This window comes from Ambystoma mexicanum, chromosome 8, assembly GCF_040938575.1.
Source record: "Ambystoma mexicanum isolate Mex_15411 chromosome 8, UKY_AmexF1_1, whole genome shotgun sequence".
In the NCBI taxonomy this organism is placed as follows: domain Eukaryota; kingdom Metazoa; phylum Chordata; class Amphibia; order Caudata; family Ambystomatidae; genus Ambystoma; species Ambystoma mexicanum.
In genome coordinates, this window is record NC_090929.1 from 868,445,585 (window position 1) to 868,472,937 (window position 27,353).

The window sequence follows — 27,353 nt, forward strand, 5'->3', positions numbered from 1 at the left end:
TAAGCCCTTCCTTAAAATGGCTACTGTAAACGTCACCAAAAGTACAACGTCTCATTGGTTCTACTAACTATAGGACCATAGATTACATGGTCCACTATGATTGGGTTGGCATCAACCCCACTCATACGTTTCCACTTGCTTAGCAGTGTGCAGAATAGACCGTCAGGTGCAGGGAGATCATCTGCACCCCCAATTTCCCTCCAATTATTGCTACAATCAATCATCACTTCAGTGGTCATGTGTAAATTGTTTGTTTGTGTTTGGTCTCGAGTCTGCTTCTTGGTCTGGGAAAGTTAAGGCGTCCGTGCATGGCCAAGGTCCGTGCGTAGGTGTGAAAGTTTCATCCCCTCAGATTGCCTTGTCATGTGATTCTGACACCAATTACGACCCAGGCGGTAAGTTACCGCCTGGGCCGTGACTTTACCACCATGGCGTAAACTACGTTTATGCCATGGTGGTTGGCGGACTTACCGCCCCATTCCGAGGTTGGCGGGGCGGTAAGTCCCCAATCCCCATTTACCCTTCCCCATTCCCATTTTTGCCCCATAGGGTATAATGGGAGTGGGGAAGGCGTTAATTACGCCACCGTAAATTACGGTGGCGTAATTAACTCCATGGTCCCTTAGCGCCATGGATTTTAACACCTGCTAAAAGCAGGTGTTAAAAGCGCCATGGCGCTAAGGGACCTCGTACTCAGGCGGTAAGGGTCGGCGCTGTTAACGCTGCCGTTAACCCCTTACCGCCTGGGTCGTAATGAGGCCCCATGAAATCCTCTTATTCGTCATGCAATTTGGTGTATTTGATTTAATTCTGCCAGTCGGCTGCCATCTGTGGCTTATCTTGACCTTTTTTTAACAGGATACTCTGTTCTTCTTTTCATTAATTGTATCCACTGTTGGGCTATATCAGCCGATACGACCTTAGCATGGTTGCCTTCGTCTGAATTTCGCTCTGTCTTTAATTCTCAATTTGTTTGCTGCAAAACTCTCCTCTTGAGACCTTTAGTAACCTTTGGTTGATTCTGCTCTTGTGCATAGTGGAAGTATACTTATATAAAGTGCTCCTTGAGGTAGATGTAGGTATAGGTGGCGCTTGCCGCAATCTATCTTACTACTAAGCATAAGCAAGCCTCACGATTTCTGTGCTTCTTGCGGTTACTTTGCATATGTACACGTTTAAACTAACTGAATATCTTCATTGTGCAAGTGGCATCATTTCTGGCATCTTGACAGCACTTATTTCACTTTTAGGCTCAGGATGTCACTTATCCATGGTGTTTCCTCTCTTTTCATCATTCATAAGTCATCATATCTTCTATATATGAGTCAGTCTGGGTTCTTATGACGTCATCATTAGTCTTCCTTCAGCATCTTTTTAGCTTCTTCAGGTATTACATTCTGACAATCGTCATTCTGTCTCATTTGTTGATATGGTTTTCTCAATGGGTACCTTACTGTCCAGGTTTTCTTAGGTGTCGGTACTTCAACAGGTGCTGTTCGTCTTAAAGGTACTGGACTGAGCCCAACTGCGGCTCTATGCTGGTTTATTTGTTCATCATACATCACATATTTCGGTGTGAATGTTCCTGGTACTTCAAAATGGGCGGTTGGGGTGTGCATCATGCTTGGTACCTCCTCTACACTCCCCCCTCTGGGCAAATCATTGGCCACTATCACCTTTTCCATTGTATCCACCTTTACTTCATCCTCTGGATCCACTTTTCCTTCATTTATTTTATTTATTTATTTATATTTATATAGCGCGCAAGAAGCCCAGGGGCATTGAGGCGCTGTTACTTGCAATAACTTAGTTACATGGTACAGGCATGAAAGCGATTGTTAACACATTATGAATACTACAAGATATCATACTGTTGTTACAGATATTGCATTGGGACGTATATTACAACATATATGATAAGTATTCGTGCTAGTGTGTCGGGTCTTATGTGAAGAGGGTAGTTTTCAGAGTTTTGCGGAACGTGGTGAGGGAGGCCTCCCCTCGGATAGTGTGAGGTAGGGCATTCCAGTGAGTGGGCGCTAGATAGGGGAAGCTGGATCCGCCCGCTTTTACTCTTTTTACTAGTGGCACCGAGAGCATGTTGGTGTACGGTGATCTGGTTGGCCTGGTAGTGGAGACGGGGTGGATCCTTTGAGAGAGGTATGATGGAGCAGTGAGGTGAATGCACTTCTGGGTCAGTGTCAGGGCTTTGAATACGATCCTTTCCTTTATTGGGAGCCAGTGGGCTAGTTTTCTGGCTTCAGAGATGTGTTCTCTTTTAGCAATGCCTTGAGCTGCCCGGAGAGCATTGTTCTGTATTACTTGTAGTCTCTCTAAGTTTTTGTTGGAGGTTCCTAGAAAGAGTACGTTGCAGTAGTCTAGCCTAGAGCCGGTGATGGCTCTGGCTATGTTGGTGCAGTTCTCTTTGGAGAGAAAGGGTCTGACTGCGTTGATAAGTTTGGCATGATATGCAGCTGCTGAGGCTATTGCGCTGACATGTCTATCCATGGATAGGCTGGAGTCCAGGTAGACTCCCAGAGTTTTGACAGAGTCGGAGACCGGAATTTTAATGGAGTCAATGGTGAAGTGGCTGAATTGGGCATCTAGATTTTTTAGTGTGTCGGGGGAACCTACCAGGAGGAGTTCCGTCTTGTCAGAGTTGAGGCATAGACTGTTGTCTGCCATCCAGGCTTGGATGGTGTTGTAGAGATTGTTGAGGGTCAGGGAGTCAGTGTCATAGTTCCCTGTGAGAGTGAGGAGGATCTGCGTGTCGTCGGCGTAGTTGGTGTAGGATATGCCCATAGCGTCGAGGATGAGGAAGAGGGGTCGTGTGAAGATGTTGTATAGGGTGGGGGAGAGACAGGAGCCTTGGGGTACACCACAAAGTATAATGGTTGGTGATGCGGCGGCTAGGTCAGAGAATACTTGCATGGTTCTGTCTTGTAAGAAAGAGGTGATCCAGGCTGTGGCCTCTGGGGAGAATTTGGCAGTGGAGGAAAGGTGGTGGCATAAGACACTATAATCCACGAGGTCAAAGGCCGCGGATAGGTCAAGGAGTAGGAGAAGTGCTGGTTTACCCAAGTCTCTAGCATCGTCCATCTGGTTTTTCAGGTCAAGTAGGGCGGTTTCGGTCCCGTGTCTGGGGCGGAAGCCAAATTGGCGGAGTCCAAGGAGTTTGTTCTCTTCAATGAAGTGCTGGACCTGCAGGTAGGCTGCTTTGTCCAATATTTTGAGGAGGAATGGGACAGTGGTGATGGGTCTGTAGTTGTTGGGGGAGGTGGGATCGAGAGTTGGCTTTTTCAAAAGGGGGCATACCCAAGCTTCCTTGAGGGAGGCGGGGACTTTCCCTGTGGTAAAGGAGGCATTCACAAAGGCTGTTAGGAAGGGAGCTAGCGCTTCCGTGCAGTCTTTGATAATGGAGGCTGGGCATGCATCACCTTTGCAGTTAGAGGGTTTGATGTTCCTCATTATGTTGATGATGTCTTTTTCCTGAATGGGTTTGAAGGAGAAGGGTAGGGGGGGATCCGGGGAAGGTGGTGGGATGGGGATATGCTTATTGGGTAAGGCTTGTTTAGTGGCTAGTATTTTGTTTTTGAGGAGGCTTAATTTGGTTAGCATGGCCGTTTGTATTTCATCACACCAGTCTTTGTCTTTGGTGAAATTCTGGGGGGCGGGAGTGGGTGTCTCGAGCTCCCTGAAAATGGCGAAGATTTCTTTTGTGCTAGATTGGGCTTCCGAGATTCTGTATTCAAAGGATTTGGCCTTTGCTTGGGTGATTGCCTTTTTGTATTTGGTGGATAGGGCTTTAAAGATCATCTTGTCTTTTTCAGAGTGGGACGTTTGCCACTGTGTGAGTGCAGCTTTTTTCTCATTTCGGAGTGTGAGGAGGTCAGGGGTGAACCAAGAGTTGGAGTGGGTAGTGGGTTTGGATTTGCGAGGTTTGAGAGGGGCAATGGAGTTGATAGCTGCTTTAATGGCAACATCATAGGTTGTTGCGAGTGTTTCTGGGTCTGATGAAAAAGGTGGTCTGAAGGCTGGGCCTTGGAGGAAGGGCAGTAGCCTTTCCTTCGTGAGCTGGCGGGAGCTTCTGGCGAGGCAGGGTGGGAGCTGTTGAGGTGAGGGGGCAACAGGGGAGCTAGTGGTGAGGATGCTAAAGGTGATGATGTGGTGGTCAGACCATGGGGTGGGATTGTTTCCTGTGATGATGAGTGGGCACTTGTGCTGTGATATCCAGTCGAGTGTTCTGCCCTGGGTGTGAGTTGGGCTCAGGATGGTGTTCTTGTAGCCTAGAGCATTGAGGGCAGAGTCAAGGGATTTGGCTGCTACGTCCTTGCTATCCCGGAGCCCTAGGTTGACATCCCCAAGGAGAATAGCTTTAGACTGTTTTTTGAGGTTGTCAGAGAGGAGGTGGATGAGAGAGGCTTGAAAGTCTCCTGTTGGGCCTGGAGGGCGGTAGACAGTGTGTACAGTAATGGTGCAGTGGGGAGAGAGGGTTATTTTGACTTGGAGGTAGTCGCTGTTGTTGTTGGTCAGGGATTTCTCTACCTTTCTGATAGAGAGGCAGTCTTTGGCAATAATTGCTACACCTCCACCTTTGGAGAGACGATCTTGTCTAGTAATGGAATAGCCAGGGGGTAGGGCGAGGGAGAGCGCGGGGCCAGAGGCCTCATGTAGCCATGTTTCTGAGATCATGAGTAGATCTAAGTCCTGGGAGGTTAGGAGGTCATGGATGTCTAGAGCGTGGGCATTGATGGACCTAGCGTTAATCATGGCGCATTTCAGGTGGGGTTCAGTAGTGGCTGGGGGGGTTCATGATGAAAGAGGCTGAGGTGGAGGGGGGGTTGCGCTCTGGGTGTTAGGGGAGATACACAACACAGATTTGACACTGGGGGGCGATTTTCAGAGGTAGTGGACACATGTGGCATAGCATTTGGCACAATAGCATTCAAAATGGTGGTAGAAGAATTGCATACCGCAGATTTTACACTGGGGGGCTCATTTTCAGAGGTAGTGGACACATGTGGCATAGCATTTGGCACAATAGCATTCAAAATGGTGGTAGAAGAATTGCATACCGCAGATTTTACACTGGGGGGCTCATTTTCAGAGGTAGTGGACACATGTGGCATAGCATTTGGCACAATAGCATTCAAAATGGTGGTAGAAGAATTGCATACCGCAGATTTTACACTGGGGGGGCTCATTTTCAGAGATGGTGGACACACTTGTAGTCACATTCGTTATGGGGGCAGTACAGTAATACGAAGAGTTAAGTACTTTGTTGGTCGCTGTGTTGGTAGTACATGTAGTGGATGCAGGCTTTGAGGTTTTGCGGGGGAGCCTGGCCTTATCAGCGAGTGTAGAGGGTTGTACAGTGCGTGAGCATAGCCGTGTATTACGGGTGCTCGTGGGGATGGGCTGTGAGTTGATGACGGTTTGCAATGTACGTGCGCGCAACCTGATGCGTCTTGAGGTACAGCATTGGATAGAGAGAAGCTTGCAGGGGTGGTGCTTATTACCTTCTAGGCACGGCATCGGAATTGGGCACATGGCAGACGAGCAGCGAAGAGCTGCAAAGAGCACAGGAGGCCTTTTTTCCTGGCCTTCTCTCGTCGGCTTCGCCTCTCGGCCCTCTCCCCCTCCATTTAAAGCAGGAGGGGAGGGGCGGGCCGACGTAACAAATCAGGACCTTGGGCTGCGGCGGTGAACTTCGTGGCTCCAGCTGATCCTGTTGTTGTAGCTGGAGTCATGGAGATGCAGGCATCCATCTTAGATGGGACTGAGACGGCTGAACACGCGGCCGTGGGCGGGCTGGAGCAGCAGCCTGCTCCGAAAGTAAAGTAAACAGCTGATCTGGATTCCAGCTGGTGGGGCGGAGAAGTGCTCACAGCGGAGCTGCAAAGAGCACAGGAGGCCTTTTCTCCTGGCCTTCTCTCGTCGGCTTCGCCTCTCGGCCCTCTCCCCCTCCATTTAAAGCAGGAGGGGAGGGGAGGGCCGACGTAACAAATCAGGACCTTGGGCTGCGGCGGTGAACTTCGTGGCTCCAGCTGATCCTGTTGTTGTAGCTGGAGTCATGGAGATGCAGGCATCCATCTTAGATGGGACTGAGACGGCTGAACACGCAGCCGGGGGCGGGCTGGAGCAGCAGCCTGCTCCGAAAGTAAAGTAAACAGCTGATCTGGATTCCAGCTGGTGGGGGCGGAGAAGTGCTTGCAGCGGAGCTGCAAAGAGCACAGGAGGCCTTTTCTCCTGGCCTTCTCTCGTCGTTCATCCTCTGGGTCCACACATAGAGGTCTGAAGAAATATCTCTTTGGGGTCCATATCCTTATTACTCCCTTAAAGCTTCCTCCTGTTTTACATGCTCACCTTTGTTCCAATTCATTAGTTGGCGTTGTCCACTTGGACTACAATAGATCCACCTTCCCTCATAATCTCTATGTTTCCTTGGATATCAAAACTTTGTTCCTTCTGGTGCATAAATGCTGGCTTTCACAAAGTCTCTTATTTCTTGATCAGTCAGGTCCTTAGGCTTCCATCCTGACTCGACATCAATCATGATCTTCATCCATATGGCCTTTTTTGCATTTTTCTGGCACTGAGATATTATTATCTTGATAACAAAGAAACCAAGCAATTTCATCACCAGCAGGGCTCCTAGGAATTTGAATGCATCTGCCATCCATTGCGGAATCCTTGAAAATAGCGATCCAAACCAGCTATCATCGTCAACTTTGTCAGATTTATCAATCATCTGATTCTGTAGTTTCGTCAGCATATCTATGGCTTCTGTTAAGGTTTCATTTGCGTCATCGTGGGATGGTAAAAATGTGCAACATGATTCTCCGATTTTCGCACAACACCTGCATACATGTGATCATGTCAAGGACATATCTGTTCTGGAGAGTCATTAGTCGTATCGTCCTTAACTCTCCCTTCATTGCATTGAATCCTTCTATGGTTGTGTTGATGGTCTGCAGTAACTACCATCTGGTTATCTGCAACCATTTAGTATTTTCTCCAACCTGAACTCTTGGCATCAGAATTGTCACGAACACTGATGAGGTTAGGCTGAACAGCCTGTGTTCATACGGGATCGCATGAAAGGCTTCTTCTGATTTAGCAGAAAAGTAATTCTCTTCATTTGGCTCATCAGTTCCACAGATCTCTTCTTTCTCAGGTGAGCATCTGCTTTCGGAAAACTATCAATATTCAAATCACCTTTTGGAATCACCAATGCTGGAACATGGACATTCACCACTGTGCATATACCTCCCCAATTTTTCAGCAATCTGATGTATGCTTTGGATCCACATGCCCAATAATGATCCATGATCACTGCAGTACCATGTACCATTCCTGGAGCGTCAAAGACTCGGCCACAATTCTGATTCTCTCCCATTTTTTGGGCTCTCCAATGGTACTATCTGCAAAGGTCCTCCTCTGTCCTCGACCCATGTCAATAGTTTAGCAAGTCTCGGCCATAAGGGCTTGCATCCATTCTGTACTATGTCAATGGTACCCTGGTAATGACCGATGACCATCCATGCTCTGCAGATCACTACTCCTTTCTGCCATCCGTCTGATGAAAGCACAGTTCCCAAAATGTGCATTTGGCCTCTGTTCTTCCAACTCCGAGCTCCTCCTGGAGTTTTTCCTTCAACGTTCAGTTTTTGGTTTGCCTCTCTTCTGATCTCTGCTCCTTTGAATCCAGGCTTCTCAAATCTGATCACAATGTTCTTCGTTTTTCCATTGTTTCTTGTCTTTATGTCTTGGACATAATCATCTTCATTGGGATCAGTTGCTTCAGTGGCCCATTTCAGTGAAGCATCACTTCCCATGAACTGGACTCTGGCCTTGCACATTGCTATGTGTGATAGACAGAGGTTGTCTGGACTTCAATTTCCACAGCAACGAAGATCTTCGACTTCCCCATGCTGTAAGGTAGGAGTGCACAAACAAAGCATTCTTCTTCGGAACTTCAACTTCCAACGTCTTTCATATGTTGGTACCAGATGTTATTTCCCAAGTGTGCTGTGCTGTGCTGTCCAGGTAGTTGTTTAGTTTGTTGTTGTCTTCTTGTGTGCTTCTCCTGATTCTCAATGTTTTCATGTAATTTGCTATCATCACATCCTTAATAGCATCCATATAGCTTCTTCTCATTGGAGGGTCTCAGGCATCTCCATCCATGGCCCAGGCATTCTCATCTGTACCATTTGAGTAGGAGACAGTCTGGTAATTCTTTCCTTGTCTTGTCTTTTCCTGGCTCTGGCTATGAACGGCAATATTGATTCTGCTATCATCTCCACACGTGTCAGTTTTACAGGACTTGCACTTGTCCCTTTCATTGCTGGAATGGGGGTGCTTGTTAATGCTGTCTCTGTTTGTTTATTTTCCAACTCCTCTTGTCTCTTTAAAAGTTCAGTTTTCTCCATTTGTCCTTTGGCTTCACTTGGCATGGAACTTCTTATTGTAGGTTGCTCAAACTTCTCCCATTCTTTGGACGGGGGTTCTGCAGTTATTGACACTAGACCTGGTGTATGTGCACTCATCGTTTGCGTGTGTATGTCTTTCATTAACCTTTTCTCATGCTTGTTCTGCCGACCCTGTCTCCGGCTTTTCAATTAGCTTGTTACCAAAAGTGTGTGTGTGTCATTGCTAATCACATTCATCTCAAGTTCACTCATTCCGCTATCAGAACTTCTAGGGACTCGAATGGCTATGTAACGTCTGGGTGCCTTTGTGGGTTTCATGCTTACATCATTAGGTGGGTGCACTGGAATCTGAACACTTTGTGCACCAATAAAAAATGCAGTTTGAATCAGTAAAACAATGATGAATTCAATGCATAGGTACATGATTCCTCTATAGGTTCACCTACAACACTTAGTTCCGGGACAATACGAGCGCCTCTCCTGCTGAGGGATAACAAGATTGCTGTTTTGGTTGCCCATCTCGATCATCTAAGGAAATAAAATGAACTCTTTAATACATTCTAGGTAATATTGTTAGCTCTAGATTCTGCTGTTTCTGCTTGTAGGTTGCATATAGTGGAACGATTGTCCTTCTTTGCCTGACTAATCGTTTGTCTCTGTAAACAGTTCTCTTTTCGGTATACAAAAATGTCAAATAAGGTAATAAGTTCAGCAAGTCTTTAACATGCGTGTTCAAAATAAACAAGCTCCCAGTCAATGCCTCTTATCTGTTTCACTCTAGAAGACATGTTGAGTCATTGTCAGCATAAACAAGAGTGAAGTCTCTGGCAACACTTTTTCGATCTGTCCCTCGTCAGAAAGTTTACAATCGTCTCGGGAAATTCTGATGATGATTAGAAAGTTTGACCTGCATCAAAATACCATGCAGGAGCATGCTCATCTGTGTAGAGTTTGTTGGGTCTCTGATGAAAGTGAGAACGTCAACACTGGCAGTTCTCTCCACAAGATCTGGAAAGTCTGGAATTTGGTGAAAGAAGACGTTGCTTGCTAATCTGCTATCTTCTGGTTCTGGTGAAAGTAACATTTGTCTTGTCCTCCCTGTATTCCGGAAGCAAAAGGAACTGCTCGGCAATCACAGTGAGCAGCCTCCTTATTGTCCTTTTGTTTTCAGGATCTTGAAGAAATTTGGTGATGTTAGTTAGCCTTCCCACTAATGATGGGTACAATCTCAATACTAACTTGAAGTACATCAAAACATCTTTAGTGATGTCTCTACTGTGCCACACCATAGGTGAGTCCGAATAAAGTCTCTGTGTTGAAAGAGTCTGGATACTGTATTTTCTTCCAATTTATGTGCCCTCGATCAAAATTTGGCATATCCTTTTCTTATCAAGGCTTCAGTATGCCTCAGTTCAAAATTCAAAGTCAACAGAATATGTTGTGGCTTATAAGTGTCATTTTCTTCTTCACCCTGCAACTAGGATGCACAGAGTGTCCATGTATATGTCCTTATCCCCTTATTTTACTCAGAGGAAATTTCCTAATTAAGCCACAACTTTGCACAAAAATTATTTGCCTTTGCTTTGCTGGTCATGCGTCCTTCCTCGTCATGGATCTCGTCTGCATGTGCTGTGGTTCTTTCCCATCGTCTGTAGTCTCTACACGGTGAGGTGAGGACAGAGGGTCTCCTCTGATGTATGACTTGATGTCAACGAAGAAGATCCAGGCTCTTCGTCCCTGTAACTTGACTGCAGAGGGAATGATGTTGTCCACTCTGAATGGACCGTTGAACCTTGACTCGTACCACTTTTTTATCGTGTGGTTTCTCATCAGGAGCGTGTCCCCAGGGAGCAGTTGTAGAACACGTAAACCCTGAATTTGGTCTGTTGTAGGTTCTATATCTGTGTTCTGTGCTGCCCTGCACTCTTTTTGTCGTCCCTGCTTCTGTCCTGAAATTACAGTAAGACAAGATGTCATGCAATTCAAGTAATTTTGCATTTCTGATCCTAACACTTCCCCTGTTGGTTGAGCATCACATCTAGCTATATCCAGGGTGTTAGTGGCATGTGCATCCTTCTGCATGTTACGATATTGTGCGGTGTGAGATGGTGGTCAGAACAAGGCTGGTTTCTAGGCGCATACAGCGCCAGTGGAAGGCAGTGCAGCCATCCCTTCTTTAGAGTAAGCTTCAACTTGGCTATCCTTTTCTTTAACAAGCTGTTGAGCTTCTTGCATATCCTATTTCCTTGGGGGTGATATGCCAAAGAAAATGTGTGCTTTATACCAAGCAACAAGCTAATCTGTTCAAATACTGCATTAACAAAGTGAGGACCATTATCTGACCTCATGACCTCACATACTCCCCATCTGGGAAATACCTCTCTCACTAGAAATTTGGCTGCACAGGTAGAGTCTGGGTGTGTACATGGACCTGCTTCTATCCATCTAGAGAATGAACACACCACAACAATTAGGTACCTGTACCCGTTACATACTTGAAGCATATCGACATAATCAACATGCAAGTGCTGAAAAGGTCCATTGGGCCTTGGGATGACTCCTCTTATTACACGTAGTGTATGCCCAGCCGTAAATTGTTGGCAGATTATACAGTTCACCATAAAAAATGCAGCGTGCTCTGCCAAGTTCGGTATAAACCAGTCTTCAGCAATTGTCGCTGCTAGATTCTCTTTTGTCATGTGTGCTGGGTATTGTAAATGTTCCAGTGCTATTTTCAATAGGACTATAGGCATCACCAATTTACCAGTGCTGTCTTATCACCACAAGCTCTCAGAGGGGTTTATAGAACACCCTTGCCACTTCAAAAGGGTTTTCTCCTCCTGTGGTACCTCCCCTTGGAGCTCCATTAACTGGGTTTTCTCCATATGACTATACCTTCAGGTTCACTTCGTGCAACAATCGTTCTCTCATGCACATCAGTTATTTCCATTATTATTTTGTCTTTGGTCACCACATGTTTGGCTTCCGTGCCTGCTGCTTGATTTCCTTGTGAGATAAAATCTGTCCCTTTCGTGTGGGCGGTGCATTTCACGACTGCTATGCCCAGTGGGAGTTGTAGTGCCTTAATGAGCCTTAATGAGCCAATCCAATAAGGCTGCGTGCTGCACTGGCTTACCATCAGCTCGGAGGTAGCCACTCCTTTTCCAGCGCACTAGGCGCACTAGGCCTGCATGCACTGTTGATGTCACATAGGCAAAGTCACTGTAAACCGTCACTTTCTAGCCTGCATGATTCTCGAGTGCGAGTTTCAACGCCAATATATTCTGCAGCTTGTGATGAATAATGAGATGGTAATCGTGCACTAATGAGTACTCGAAATTCTCCATTTGTCGTGTGTTTCATCACAGCGGTATGCACCGACCGTTGCCGGCCGGTAACCCTGTGCTGCACTCCTCGCGGGAACTAGTCCCAAGTATTGGGACTAGTTCCCGCGAGGAGTACAGCACAGGGTTACCGGCCGGCAACGGTCGGTGCATGTCTTGTTCTTCAGTATTTTGAATCTCGAGTGGCCTTGAGCTTCTCCCTGCTGCACCTGAAATATTATATACTTGAATGACACAGAGTACCTAAGACCCTTAGGGCAAATTTACCTATAGTAAACTCTAATTATTGTTGGTAGTGCCTCCCAACCAATTCTCTTTTCTTCATCACAGCGGTGCCTGTATATCTCTGCCCCTCATTTTGATCGATTCTCGAAGAACCATCAACAAAGACAATTTCTCTGTAACGCTCACCTGATTCCCACGGAGGCGCAGGTCGTGGCAGGAAGGTGTCTGTGACTTGAAAGGTGATGTGCAGGACTCGATGTGCTTCTGGGGTCGAACCTCTTCGCACTGTGTGACGAACTCGTAGGGTGAGGTTTCTGCAGATGAAAGAATATAGGGGTTAATGGTCTGGGTTGTTTAATGTCTCTCTTCCTCTCTCTCCCAAGCTTCTCCGTAGAGCCCCCAGGTCAACGTGCTCACCTTAGATAGGTGAATGCTGGACTCTCCATCTGCGTCTGATGCAGGGCGCTGTTGCCAGTTCCTTCACTGGTGAAACATAGGCCTCTTGGACTCAGAGGACCTTTACCGTCGTTAATCGCACGAGCGGTGAGTTTCCAGACACCTTTTTAGTCTTTATAGTCTTTTGAGTCTTAAGGTGCAAGGCACGTTTACATTGAACAGGACTTCGTATGATGCTTTTCTCCCCTTTTGCTTGCAGGACTCTTGAGGAAGATGAAATAAAGCGCCTGGAAATGCGTGAGTAAATGCAAGCGCTCTAGCTGTTCTTTCCCTTGCAGCGTAGTTCGTGCTGAAGAGGCACCAGAGTATTTGCAGGCGTTCTATTGTGAAGAGCGCGATGGGCGTAAGTAAATACCTGTCTAATGTCTCTTCTTTTGTCTTTCAGAAGCTTGTTTGCAGCGCCGGAGTCCGCGGGAGGCCCGTAAGTAAATACGATGCTTTTATCTCCGCAGGTGGCGATGCAGCGTGAAGAATTCCAGAGTTCACGGAGTGCCGGTAAGTAATGACAATGCTTTTGTCTTCACAGGCGACAGTACAGCGTGCCGAAATGACCGCAGCCGATGGATCAGGTGAGTAAGCACTGCGAGTTAAGACTGCCTTGCTAACCTGCTGTTTCTTGTCTCTGCAGATGCTGCTGTCGACTGGATACAGGAATGGTGAGTATGATTCTTGCAGATTGAGGAAGAAAGGCTGGAACAGACTCGGTGAGCGTTCTGCTGCAGATGCAGAATAACGCGAAGCACGTTTCATCCATCGGGTGTGGTTTAAATAGCCTTGGAGTGATGAGGCGTCTTCCTCCACGGCCCCGCCTAGGTAAGAAAAGAGTTCCAGTTCCAGAAGCTTTCCCCACGCTGAATCCAGGGAATGGAGCTGCCCCACCCAGGTAAGAAAGTAGTCCCTGTTTACAGAGGACTTCTAAGTGGCTGGTAAGTAAGCAGCATGGTCTGCTGCAGGTAAGTCCACCCAAACATCTGCACACATATTATGAGCCCGGCACTTCCAGTGCCGGGACCGATGATTCTGATGAGCCTGGTGCCACCGGCGCCAGGACAAGGTCCAAAAGGTCCCCGTGGGGACCGGCTGGTGCCTAGGATTAGGGTTAGGGGCCTGCTTCCAAGGACGTTGGGCTGGTCCTGGCTCCTTGGAAGCAGTGATCATGACAGTGGCCCTCATTACGACCCTGGCGGAAATCGAAAAACGATGGCGGAAATGCAATACCGCCATCGAATAGCGCTCGGTGCGACTATGACACGTCACCGTAAAGTACGATGCCATTAGCGACACCGTAGTGAACGCCAACGCTAACTGCACCAAGTACGCGCGCGCGCGCCATGCCAAACCGTAATTACCACCATGGCGCAAGGGTAAGCGAATTCCAACCCTAGCGGCCATGTACTTAACGCCATCAAGCACGGCGGAAAGTACCATTCCGCCATGGTGAGAAGTACGGCATCGCGAATCAACCGTAAACGGCCCCACTGAGTGCCTGTACACCGCTCCCTGGCCACATAGTACAACTCCCCGTAGGTGCAACGAAGTCAGAATGCAACCAGTGAAATGTACAAGTCACCCATGCATGCCAACGAACAAAAGAATCACAAGAGGGGCCAATGGGAGCTGCAGGGCACAGATGGCACGAATACAGAAGCTATACCAATGGACATGACCTCAGTCTCCCACCAAGAAACGCACGCAAACACAGGCACCTGTGACCAGCAATATTCCGATAATCACATCATTCCACCAATCCACCTGGCTGACCGGCATCTGTTACACAAAACCTAATCCCCCGCCCCTGAGCATGACATCATTCAAACAGTCATATTGGCAGCCCTCACCCCTGACCTCACTGGGCTTCGTAGGCAAACGCGCCCAGCACAGTACCACGCAACTATACTCCGAAGCTGGAACCCAATGCAGATCTCCTCACAATACATCGCTCCCCAAATAGGAATATGCCACATCACTTGCAAAGAAGAATGCTACACGGCCCATATCAGAATAGAAATTTAATGCACAACAAATTCACCAAGCCCATACAGCCATTAGGCCATGAACTCCAAAACACATTTCACCATTGTGGGCTGCATCCGCAATAAATGACCAGCTACTTCTTGTGTGACGCCCTGTTCCTTCATGGTACACAGGGGCTACATTCTCGTACGAAAAGGCAACATGGAAGCGCCTAGAACCGCAGGGCCGTCCCAATAGGGAGGCACTAGTCCAGCTGAAAGGCTGAAATGTTGCTCCGAGCCACTAGTACTGCGTAAGGGCATGTGGCCCATTGGCGATCGTCCCATAAGATCGTAATGCTGCTCCACTGATTAACACGAAGCAGCAGGTGTCGGGAGTAAAACCCATCTGCAGGAGTGGCATACAGATGGCAGTGGCAAAAGGGGAGGAGATACCTGTCAACCAAAAGAAAAGAAAAAGAATAGAATGGCCATCAGAACTACATTCGAACAACTCACTTCAATGATCACACTAGATCCACAGCCATATGCATGCTAGCCCACTCCAAAGGATCATCACCACCCCAAAACCACTTGCGACTCATAACTATCCATATCGAGGTGAAAACACCATCACAAACGAGTGTACCTGTGCATGCGTCTGTGAAAACAGAATCCATCAGATGGGATTGGTAACGTGCATGGACACAAGTGTCTGAAGGCGCGTCGAGACAGGGAGGGCTCAACAAGGCCAGATAGACGATGGTCCCACTATGGCAGCCCTGCATCACATAGCGCAGGGGAGGCGGACAGATTCCAAGAAGCCCTGTACATGGCAAACACCGTATCAAATCATCTGTCCATGCATCCATTCATCATTCCCTCATCCCGTAATGATAACGCCTGTTTCCATACTCACATAACATGTGAGAATTCCATTGAGTCTGTGCGTTATGCAGCCTGCAAAATCCACTGTGCCCCAGCCCGTAATTCCAGTGTTGTGAAGTAACATGTATTTGGGAACGTCCGGCCTCATCATCCACTTCGCTATTGCGCATCCCAAACTATTCATATCAATCATTGCATCCTCGCCATGGCCCCTGTCCCAAGGACACTGAACAATAGAACGTCATATTTGCAGTCAGACCTGTGGGCATCTCCTCGCCGCTAGCTGAAGACCGAAAGCGCCGCCCTTCGAATTCCTCATTTGCAACATCACGTCGAAAAGGCATCTGTGGCCGCTTGAAATCACAAATTAATCCATCTAGTGCGGCTGTGTGTGAAAATGGCAACTGCCTTCACTCACAAATGGGACGCCCCGCCCGTCGGTGAACCTCGGTACAGTGATGCATGAGGGTCCACCGTTACTCGAGTACTACGTTCCACTGACCCTTCACAAGTCTGTTCGCGACTGCATAGAATGCATGTGAAACAATGGGACCATAGCCGAATGAACATATCAACCAATGTTACACGGCCATCGGGTACTAATACATGATTGTAATAGCAAGATGCCATTCCTCGAATTGCAGCGTTGTGTGCGGGACGTGCTCGCCCAAAGGGGAGAGCAGCTTGCACAGGTGGAATGAATCACCACAGGTGGAGGCCATACAGCCTGAAAACACATAAATTGCACACCCAGTCTCCTCCCACAACCACACCCACTCCGAAATGCTACCGGCAGGACTCGCGATGTTGGCCCTGGGGGACCTGATAGCACTGCAAGTACTCCAACTCCAAGAAGAAGACGAACACCAACTACAACCGGCCGCACGGAGGAGACGCAGGAGGAGGAGGAGGGCAAGGCAGGGCCAGCAAGGGCTGCCAGCACAGCCACTACCACCACGCAGGCAGCCCGCAATCCCACGCCTCCGAGCACATCCGTTCAACCTCACTGATGAGCAGATCCACACCCTCTACCGTTTGGACCGGGACACCATAGCCGCCATTGTGGACATGACACAGGCTGACCTTGTCAGCATGATAGATATCCCAACCGCCATCCCACCCCTACTGTAGGTGGTGTCTGTACTCCACTTCCTGGCCACAGGCACCTACCAGCACACAGTCGGACAGTTGCATGGCATTTCTCAGCCACTGTTCTCACGGACACTATTGCAAGTGCTCAATGCCCTCCTGCAGCACGCAGACGACTACATCTCTCTACCACGCTCGGAGCAGGAAATAACCAACACAAAAGTGGGATTCCATGCACTTGGCGGCATACCGGGTTGCATTGGTGCCATCGACTGCACCCATGTGGAATTGGTCGTCCCACATGCCATGGAGGGCCAGTACCGCAACCGAAAACAATTTCATTCTCTGAATGTACAAATGGTGTGTGACTCCAACAGGATCATTACACATTGTTGTGCCCGATTCCCTGGATCAACCCATGATTCTATGGTCTTGAGGAACTCAACAATACCACGCTACATGGAGCGACACGCAGGGAACAGATCCTGGCTACTCGGTGAGTCTCATTTCATGCATGATGATGTGGGGTATGTGATGCGGCAATGACCTGGCAGGAAGGGGGGGGGGTGCGTACGTAGCAATGGCATTCCACATAATTCGTTTATCGTCCACATACAGGTGATGCCGGATATCCACTGAAGAGATGGCTCCTCACACCAGTCCGGAACCCACGGGACCAGCATGAGGAGGACTACAACCATGCCCACTCACGTACCCGTGTAGTCATTGAACAGGCATTCGGCCTACTGAAGACCCGTTTCCGGTGCCTCAGCAGGTCTGGCGGGGCACTCCTGTACCGCCATGAGAAGGTTGCAAAGATGGTGATGGCATGTGTCATGCTACACAACATGTGCGTACGTAGAAATGTGCCCATGCCCCCTGACGCAGAACTGCAAGCACCTGAAGATGGTCATGATGAGGGTGGGGATGTGGCAGCACCTCAAGGAGTCTGCGAGGCACAGGAGGGCCGTGAAATTCGTCAGCATCTCATAGATGCATGCTTCTAGCACTCACGCGTGGTGGCTGATACATGGACACGGGACTCGTGGCACTGTGTGTGTCTGGTACATGCACAAAATGGACTGTACGCCTATGATGGCCTAGTACACAAAGATCATTGTCCACACATCTCATTGTTTGATCGTGCATTGTTTATGGCATATGTGATATCATGTTGAACACCCTATCGACCCGCCACCCAAGTGAGCCCAACACACCCCCTCCACCCTCCTACCTCCCCCCCGAACACCAGTGTCCAAAGATGCTCATTGTCAGTGGGCAGTCGCTATTGCAAGCCCCCTCTGCGGGTATCAGGGGCACCCCTGCCTGTGGAGCGCAGGTTCCTCCCAGATCTACGTTGGGGGCTGCCCTGGACGGAACTTGCAACGGATGATGTCTCTGCCTGCTCACGTCCATGCATGTCCCTAAGGGTTTGTGAGAGCTCAGTGAGCACACGGCGCACTGCGGCAAGTTCGGCACATACGTCTTTGGACGTCGCATGCAGTTCCCCCCTGAGGCTCTCGGTGCTTCTCTCCATTTGGACTCTCAGGCTCTCGGTGCTACTCTCCATTTGTGCCCTAAGTGTCTCAGTTGATGTTTCTATGTCTGCCTTAGTGCCCCCACATCCATCGGCATGGTCCTTGAGGAGCGTGGCCAGTTGCTGCTGTTGCACGATTAACTGGTAGAGGGACTGTTGCCTCTGCTGGGCCATGGCCATTTGCGGTGGTGTCACAGAGGGGCTGTTCGCCTCATGTTGCCCTGCCACAGGGCTTGTGGGGGATGGCCAGTCGTCGTCTTGTGGGTGCCCCTGCGTGGTATCCTCATGGTGTACGGGATGGAACAGACAGGGGGATTGGGACAGGTCATGGATGGATCTGACTTCGACATCCCCGTCTTCTGTGTCGGAGCATGCTGCCATTAATGGGGTGTCACCTATGGTGCTGCTGCCATCAGAGGCAGTACCTTCTGTGGCATCCATTGGGGGGACCTGTGGTGGTGCTGTTGTGGGCATGCTGGCTGCTGGGGTGCCTGTTGATGTTCCCTCCTGTGTGCTGCCACTTGATATGTGCTGCTGCCGTGTCTTGATGCGTGCAGCTGAGGTGGAGGGTCTTTGGCCGTCGGTCTTGGCCCTCTTTGCAGGTGTGCTGGTAGGGGTGTCCTGGAGCTCGTCGTTTGGATCGGACCCTGTGGTGGAGTAAAGGAGGGCGAGCGTTATTAATGGGTCTGTGGGAATTGGAATGGCAATGTATCACATGCATTGGGGTGGTACCTGAGGGTGATTTGGGTCGGGGCCTTGGAGGTGCTTTCATTTGTGTGTGGAGTGAGGGTGCAGTTGTTTGGCAGCCTGCAGTTAGGGTGTGCCTGCTGCACGTGTAGTGGGTGTTTTTGGGTTTTTTACTTATTTATGTATTTATTGTGAGTTTTAAAGTGCGCTATCAGGCCAATGTGTGTGGACGTTCTCCTGGCCATGTGTTGCTGTTGCGCTATGTGGGCACGTGGTACTTCACATGATTGGACATTGTGGTTTTGGCATTGTTTTATTTGGGCCACCTACCTGATTCTTCGGATGTCTGCACTCCTTTCTCCATCCCTCCGACTCCCTCTATGCTCTCCATTCCTATGGTGGAGGCACAGATTTCTTCCCAGGGGGTCAACTTGATGGGTGATTCCGATCCTCCCCGGTGGCTGTGGCAATGTTGCGGTTGGCAGAAAGTATGCTACGGATGCGTATCCGCAGGTCGTCCCACCGCTTCCTGCATTGCTGTGGGTTGCGGGGTGCGGTCCCCACCGCACTTACCCGCTGTGCCACCAGGGCCCATATGGCCTTCTTGTTCGCAAGTGCCGTCCTGGTCATTTGCGTGGAGAAGACGGCGGCGGCATTCTCCTGGAGGGTCTCTGTGAGCACGGTGAGTTCCTCACGGGAGAAGTGGACCTGCCGCTTGCGGTCGCACGCTTTCTTCGCTACTTTTCCCATTTTTCTTGGTTTCACTAGGGTGGATGACGGGTTGGGATGTGTCTCAGGGTGGTGTTTTTAGTGGTTGTGTGTATTTTGTGGTTTTATAGGTGTACGGGGTGTTGTTTCCCGTTCCGGGCCCATGTTTTTACTTCCGTTTCCGTATATTTACGGTCACCGTACTTTCCGGTTGGCGCTCACTGAGGTGTCCGCTATGATGGGTGGCGGTATTGCACCTAGGGCGCCGTACGGCGGCGGTGTGGGCCGTTTTGGGGTCATTTCCGCCATCGCGGACTTTGCACTTCCGCCATGGCGTGGTGCTCGTGCCCGATGGGTCGGAATGGGCCGCACTTTGCTCCATCGTGCAATGGCGGAAACGCTATTTACGCTGTGGCGGTCCGGTCAGTCACTTTCCGCCAGGGTCGTAATGAGGGCCAGTATCCCCCCCTCCAGGTCCCTCCTAAGCGTGTCTTCTCCGGGGGTTTTGGCTTGTCGGGGTGATTCAGATGGAATCTCTTGACCAGACGAGGTTCGTGGACATATTCTGAGGGTTCCCAAGACCTTTCCTGGGGACCGTATCCTTTCCAATCAACCAGATAGTATAATTTGGATTTGGAGATTTTGGAGTCTAGGATGTTCTTTACTTCGAATTCGAGTTCTCCGTCTACCAAAACAGGTTCTGGGAGTTCAGTCAATCGAGTTTCTGGTTGTACTGGTTTTAATAAGGAGACATGGAATACTGGATGTATTTTCATATGCGTAGGTAATTCCAATTTGACCGCCATCGGATTAATTATGGTAGAGATGGTGTAGGGTCCAAGGTATCTCGGGTTGAAGGTGCGGGATCCTTTTAGAGGCAGGTGCTTAGTGGATAACCAGACCTGGTCTCCTACTGTGTCGTGAGGGGCCTCTTTACGGTGTCGATCTGCTCCCTTTTTGACTTGAGCTTTAGCTCTTTGCAGATGGGCAGTGGCTTCCTTAAAAGCACGGGTAATCTCAGAGTGTAAATGATCCACAGCTGGTGTTTCGAATTCTTGGGGAGGATCCAAATTAGAGGTTCTAGGATGATGTCCATATAATAGGAAGAAGGGAGTCTTCCCGGTTCCAGAATGAGTCGAATTGTTGTAAGCGTATTCAGCGATCCACAGAATATCCTTCCAAGGGTTTTCAGTTTGTTGGAGCATGCAACGCAGATATTGCTCTAGAGTCTGATTTGTCCTCTCGGTTTGTCCGTCAGTTTGGGGATGGTGACTGGTTGAAAGTATTACATCAATTTGGGCTAGACGACAGCAACTTCGCCAAAAGTGGGAGATGAATTGACTTCCCCTATCGGAGATTAAAACCGAGGGAAAACCGTGTAACCGAATGATGTTTTCTAAGAATTCTCGGGCCAATACCGAAGCCGAAGGTAGGCCCTTCAGGGGAATGAAATGAGCCATCTTGGAGAATAGATCCATGACTACTAAAATGGTATTATACCCTGAGCATGGAGGTAAGTCCGTGATGAAATCCATGGACAGGGTATGCCATGGACAGGGAGGAATATCCAGAGGGTGTAAAAGGCCGGCTGGTTTCTCCTTCTGACTTTTATTCTGGGCACACACACCGCAGGAGATTACAAAGTCTCTAATATCCTTCTTCCATGATGGCCACCAGAAATGTTTCTTGATCTTTTCCATGGTTTTGGTAATGCCAGGGTGACCCTCCATCAGAGAGTCGTGATATCCGGAGATTACTTGTTTTTGAATTTTCTCACAGGGCAAGTACAATCGTCCTTGGAAATATGGTAGGTCTTGATCCACTGAGAATTCTTTTCCCTTTAATTGCCAGTCCTGCAAATCGGCCAGAGTTAGGAGTGACTTGACTGCAGTCTTGATGTCTTCAAAGGATTGAGTGTGGACTAACCCCAAAATCCTTTGTTCTGGGATTATGGGTATTGGTTCTGGATTGGTCAAATATTCATCTACTCCCATCCGAGAGAGGGCATCTGCTTTTCCGTTTTTACTGCCGGGTCGATAAGTAATTATAAAGTCAAACTCAGCCAGAAACAGAGCCCAGCGAAGCTGTCTGGAAGACTGAGCTTTGGCCGTCTTCAGATATTGTAGATTGCGGTGATCAGTCATTACGGTGACTGTGTGTCTGGCTCCCAAAAGATAATGTCGCCAGGCTTTAAAGGCCGATCTGATAGCTAAAAGTTCCTTGTCTGTAATGGAATAGTTGATCTCGGGAGCCGGGAATTTGCGGGACCAAAAGGCTACAGGATGTAATTGGTGTGTGACCGGATCTCTTTGTGATAAAACTGCCCCCATAGCAAGACTAGAAGCATCTGTTTCCACAATGTAGGGGAGTTCTGGGCGAGGATGTTTCAGAACAGGTGCAGAAATGAATTTAGCTTTTAAGTCCTGAAAAGCTTGTTCTGCTTCAGTAGACCATTCAAAATTTTGTTCTTTTTTAACAGAGCGGTGATGGGCTGGACTATCCAGGAAAATTCAGGAATGAATCTGCGGTAAAAGTTAGCGAATCCCAACATGCTTTGAACTCATTTTACCGAGGTTGGTGATGGCCACTTGATGATTGCATCGACCTTCTTCGAATCCATATGAACCCCATTAGATGACAATATGAATCCCAGGAACTCAACTTCAGTTACGTTGAAAACGCATTTTTCAAGCTTGGCAAAAAGGTTATGTTGACGCAGTCTCCCGAGAACCTTCTTAACGTGTCTCTGATGTTCCTCTTCAGATGATGAATAGACAAGGATGTCATCAATGTAGACAACAACACACTCATCTATGAGTTCTCTAAGGACATCGTTCATAAAATACTGGAAAGCGGCAGGAGCGTTACAAAGTCCAAAGGGCATCACTTGATATTCAAATAGCCCATACTTGGTGCGGAAGGCCGTCTTCCATTCATCGCCTTCTTTTATTCGTACCAAGTGGTAGGCTCCTCTGAGATCCAATTTTGTATATATACATGCTTCTTTGACTTGGTCCAGGAGTTCAGGGATCAAAGGTAACGGGTATCTGTTTTTAACGGTGATTTGATTCAGGGCGCGGTAATCTATACAAGTCCTAAGGTCTCCTTCCTTTTTCAGAACGAAGAACAAAGCCGAGGAAGCTGGAGACTTAGAAGGACGGATAAACCAGTTAGCTAGGTATTGGTCCAGATATTGTCTGAGGTGAAGATTCTCTGGCTCGGTGAGAGCATAAATCCTACTGCAAGGAGGAGTTGTTCCGGGTATTAAGTCTATTTGACAGTCGTAAGACCTATGAGGAGGCAGGGTGTTAGCTTGATCCTTCCGAAAGACATCTTGGAATTCCTGGTAGTCGGGAGGTAATGTAGGAACCTCAGAAGAAATTGCCGCCACTGAAACTTCAGGCCGAGGATAACAAGCGGTAAAACATTCTGGAAACTGAACCGTCTTTGCTCGCCAGTCGATCTGAGGATTGTGTTTCTCTAACCAAGGGATTCCCAGAATGATCCGGAACTGAGGGGCCTTGATCACATCGAACACAATTTTCTCCCGGTGTCCATCTTGGCTCACTAGCGTCACTTCTTGGGTGGCGTGCGTTACTGGTCCGGAGGCTATCTCCGTGCCATCCACTGTAGTAATGACGTCCTTTACTGCCTTAGGGACAAGGGGTAGATTCATCCTTGATGCCATTTCACGGTCCACATAATTGCCGATTGCTCCGCTGTCGATGTAAGCTTCAATTGCATGCAAACGATCCGGACGTGCTGGACTAATGAGGACCATGGGCACCACAAAATGCGAGGTCACGGGACAGATCTTAACGCTCGGCAAGAGGACCTCTACACTTGCCGGGCTAGGTCGTTTCCCTGCTTAGAACTTGTGGCACTGGTGTCTGCGGCTCCTACAGCCTTCTTAGCTGGTTTCACTGGACAGTCTCGAAGAAAGTGCCCTGAGTTCCCGCAATAGAGGCATAATTGCAGCTGTCTTCTTCTTTCCCGCTCCTTTTGGCTTAAAGGACCTTTCATCCCCCCTATTTGCATGGGTTCCACAGTGTCAGCTCCCTTAGTAGAAGTTTGTGGTTTAGAAAACACTCGGGTATCAAATTTGGAACGATCAGCCTTCCTGTTCTGTAATCTGTGGTCCAATTGGACGACTAAGTCAATATAGTCTGAACATTCTTGTGGAGGGTTCACAACTTGAGCTAACACTTCCTTGAGCTCTCCACGCAGGCCTCTGTAGAAAAGCGTTATTCTCTTGTCCTCGGGCCATTGAGTTTCCACTATGAGTCTGTTGAATGAGGCTATATAGGTCAAGAGGTCTTGATTACCCTGTCGTAATGAAAGAAGTTCATGGTCCAAGGCCTGCCCTTGTGCATGTCTTGCAAACAGTTTCTCCATACTGGACTGGAAGGCCTGGAAATCATGCAGAACTGGATCATCCTGGGTGACTAAAGGAATCGACCAATCTGCGGCGCTGCCAATGAGATAAGAAAGCACGAAAGCCACTTGGTCTGATCTGTTGGGAATGCAGCTGGTCGACATAAGAAATGTAAGCGGCACTGGTTGATGAACACTGCATATTTCTTTGGGTCACCAGAAAAACGTTCGGGCGGAGCCAAGGGCACATTACCAGGTAGATTGATTTGCACTGGATTTACAGATGGTGCAGAAGGATAGCTTCCTCCTGCAGCGGGCAGAGGTGTCTGTCTGGCCTGCGTTTGTAGCAATTGCCTAGCGAGGTCCTCTGTTCGCTCCTTGGAAAGTATTAGTTCTCTTCTTAGAGAGCTTGTTTCCTGACGAGCTGCATGTACTTCTGCTCTTAATTCACCGAGCAACTGGGCTAAGTGATCAGTGTCTGAGGTTTCCATTGCGCCTGGGTAGGAGTTTTGCGGTGGGATTCGCGTTCTGTAACGCTCACCTGATTCCCAAGGAGGCGCAGGTCGTGGCAGGAAGGTGTCTGTGACTTGAAAGGTGATGTGCAGGACTCGATGGGCTTCTGGGGTCGAACCTCTTCGCACTGTGTGACGAACTCGTAGGGTGAGGTTTCTGCAGATGAAAGAATATAGGGGTTAATGGTCTGGGTTGTTTAATGTCTCTCTTCCTCTCTCTCCCGAGCTTCTCCGTAGAGCCCCCAGGTCAACGTGCTCACCTTAGATAGGTGAATGCTGGACTCTCCATCTGCGTCTGATACAGGGCGCTGTTGCCAGTTCCTTCACTGGTGAAACATAGGCCTCTTGGACTCAGAGGACCTTTACTGTCGTTAATCGCACGAGCAGTGAATTTCCAGACACCTTTTTAGTCTTTATAGTCTTTTGAGTCTTAAGGTGCAAGGCACGTTAACATTGAACAGGACTTCGTATGATGCTTTTCTCCCCTTTTGCTTGCAGGACTCTTGAGGAAGATGAAATAAAGCGCCTGGAAATGCGTGAGTAAATGCAAGCGCTCTAGCTGTTCTTTCCCTTGCAGCGTAGTTCGTGCTGAAGAGGCACCAGAGTATTTGCAGGCGTTCTATTTTGAAGAGCGCGATGGGCGTAAGTAAATACCTGTCTAATGTCTCTTCTTTTGTCTTTCAGAAGCTTGTTTGCAGCGCCGGAGTCCGCGGGAGGCCCGCAAGTAAATACGATGCTTTTATCTCCGCAGGTGGCGATGCAGCGTGAAGAATTTCAGAGTTCACGGAGTGCCGGTAAGTAATGACAATGCTTTTGTCTTCACAGGCGAAAGTACAGCGTGCCGAAATGACCGCAGCCGATGGATCAGGTGAGTAAGCACTGCGAGTTAAGACTGCCTTGCTAACCTGCTGTTTCTTGTCTCTGCAGATGCTGCTGTCGACTGGATACAGGAATGGTGAGTATGATTCTTGCAGATTGAGGAAGAAAGGCTGGAACAGACTCGGTGAGCGTTCTGCTGCAGATGCAGAATAACGCGAAGCATGTTTCATCCATCGGGTGTGGTTTAAATAGCCTTGGAGTGATGAGGCGTCTTCCTCCACGGCCCCGCCTAGGTAAGAAAAGAGTTCCAGTTCCAGAAGCTTTCCCCACGCTGAATCCAGGGAATGGAGCTGCCCCACCCAGGTAAGAAAGTAGTCCCTATTTACAGAGGACTTCTAAGTGGCTGGTAAGTAAGCAGCATGGTCTGCTGCAGGTAAGTCCACCCAAACATCTGCACACATATTATGAGCCCGGCGCTTCCAGTGCCGGGACCGATGATTCTGATGAGCCTGGTGCCACCGGCGCCAGGACAAGGTCCAAACGGTCCCCGTGGGGACCGGCTGGTGCCTAGGATTAGGGTTAGGGGCCTGCTTCCAAGGACGTTGGGCTGGTCCTGGCTCCTTGGAAGCAGTGATCATGACATTCTCCTTCTGCCATTGTATTTTCTTTCACTCTGGTAACCTCATCATAAAATTCTTCATAGTTCACACAGTCATGGATTGGCTCTCCTTCAGTGATTGTCTCTGCTATAAACATGGCTGGGTTCACTATCTTACATCAAATTATCTTAATCGATGGATTTGATATGATCACTTCATAGGGAAAAGCTCTCTGAGATGTCAATGTGCCTTTGGGTTTCTCCAGATAGGCTAATAGTGCGTGCTCGACAAATAACGTCATTGAGCATCCCATCACAATGGTTGTAGCGTTCTCTATGGCGAATGCTGCGGCATCTAAACTTTATTCGCACAGGAAGTGACCTCTCATTAGTAGGTCCAAATTCTCACTGTAGTATGCAATGGGCTTGTACCGCAATGTGGTTCTCTGTGTGAGTACTGCTGTCATAACACTGCCATTTGTGTTTAAAAACAGGTAGAATTCCTCTGCATAATTGGGAATTCCAAAAACTGGTGCCGTGCAAATGGCCTATTTTAGTTTGTTAAACCCTTCTTCCATGGTTTCAGTCCATACATGTTTTTCTTTCGTCCCCTGTGTTTTCTTTAGGGCTTGTAACAAGGGTTTGGAATAAGAGCTGTAGTCAAAAACCCATGCCCTGACATAATTGCATAATCCTAGAAAACTCTGCATTTGTTTTATCATGTGTGGCTTGGCTGTGTTCAATATTGCTTACGCCCTTTCAGGGGTAACCCTTTTCCCCTCATGTGAGATCAGTTGGCCTATGTACAGCACTTCTTGTTGACAGTATTGTAACTTCTCTTTATCAAATGTATATCCTTTCTCAGCCAAGACATTCAATAGCTGAAGAGAATCGTGTCTGCACATGTCCTCTGTCGTGCTGCAAATTAAGATGTCCACATATTGCAAGACAACACTCTGTAATGCAATATTGCTTACGTCCATCTGAAGGACTCTGTTGAAAATTGACAGAGACTCGCAGTACCCCTGAGGTAACCTGGAACTTTTCAGACACATTTGTCTGAACGTGAATGACGTCAAATCTTGTGAGTCTTTGTGCATTGGGATTGAGAAAAATTTGTTTTTCAAGTCAATCACCATGAAATATTTCACCTCAATGGGTATATTACATAGGATTGTGGACGGATTAGGGACTAGAGGGAACTCAGCCTCTAAAATATCATTTATCAGTCTTAGATCTTGGATTAAACACCAAGACACTCCCTTTGATCTTTTAATCGGGTAAACCACGGTGTTGCATGACGACTCCGACGTCACTAAGATGCCCTGCTCCATCATAGCAGACATTGTTTTAAAAATCCCTTCATCTGCTTCTCTAGACATAGGATATTGTTGTGCTTTTGGTAAAATTGCTCCTGGTTTCAATTTAATTTTGACTTCTCCCACTCCTTTCAACAAGCCTACGTCATAAGGGCCTGTAGTCCACGCAGAGAGAGGCACCGTCGCCATGTCATCGTCAAAATATTCAGGGCGTTTTTGTGCCAGCATCATTTTCTGGGGAACTTCTCTTCTGATCATTTTCATCCAATAAATGAGATTAACCTCAACTGTTGTTTCATCTACACCTGTTTGTTCTTCAAACAGATCATCATCAGTGACGTCAGTCAACCTGTATCCTTCCTCAATGGCGATTACTGTGCACCATTGTCTGCCTTCGTCATCACAACCATCGA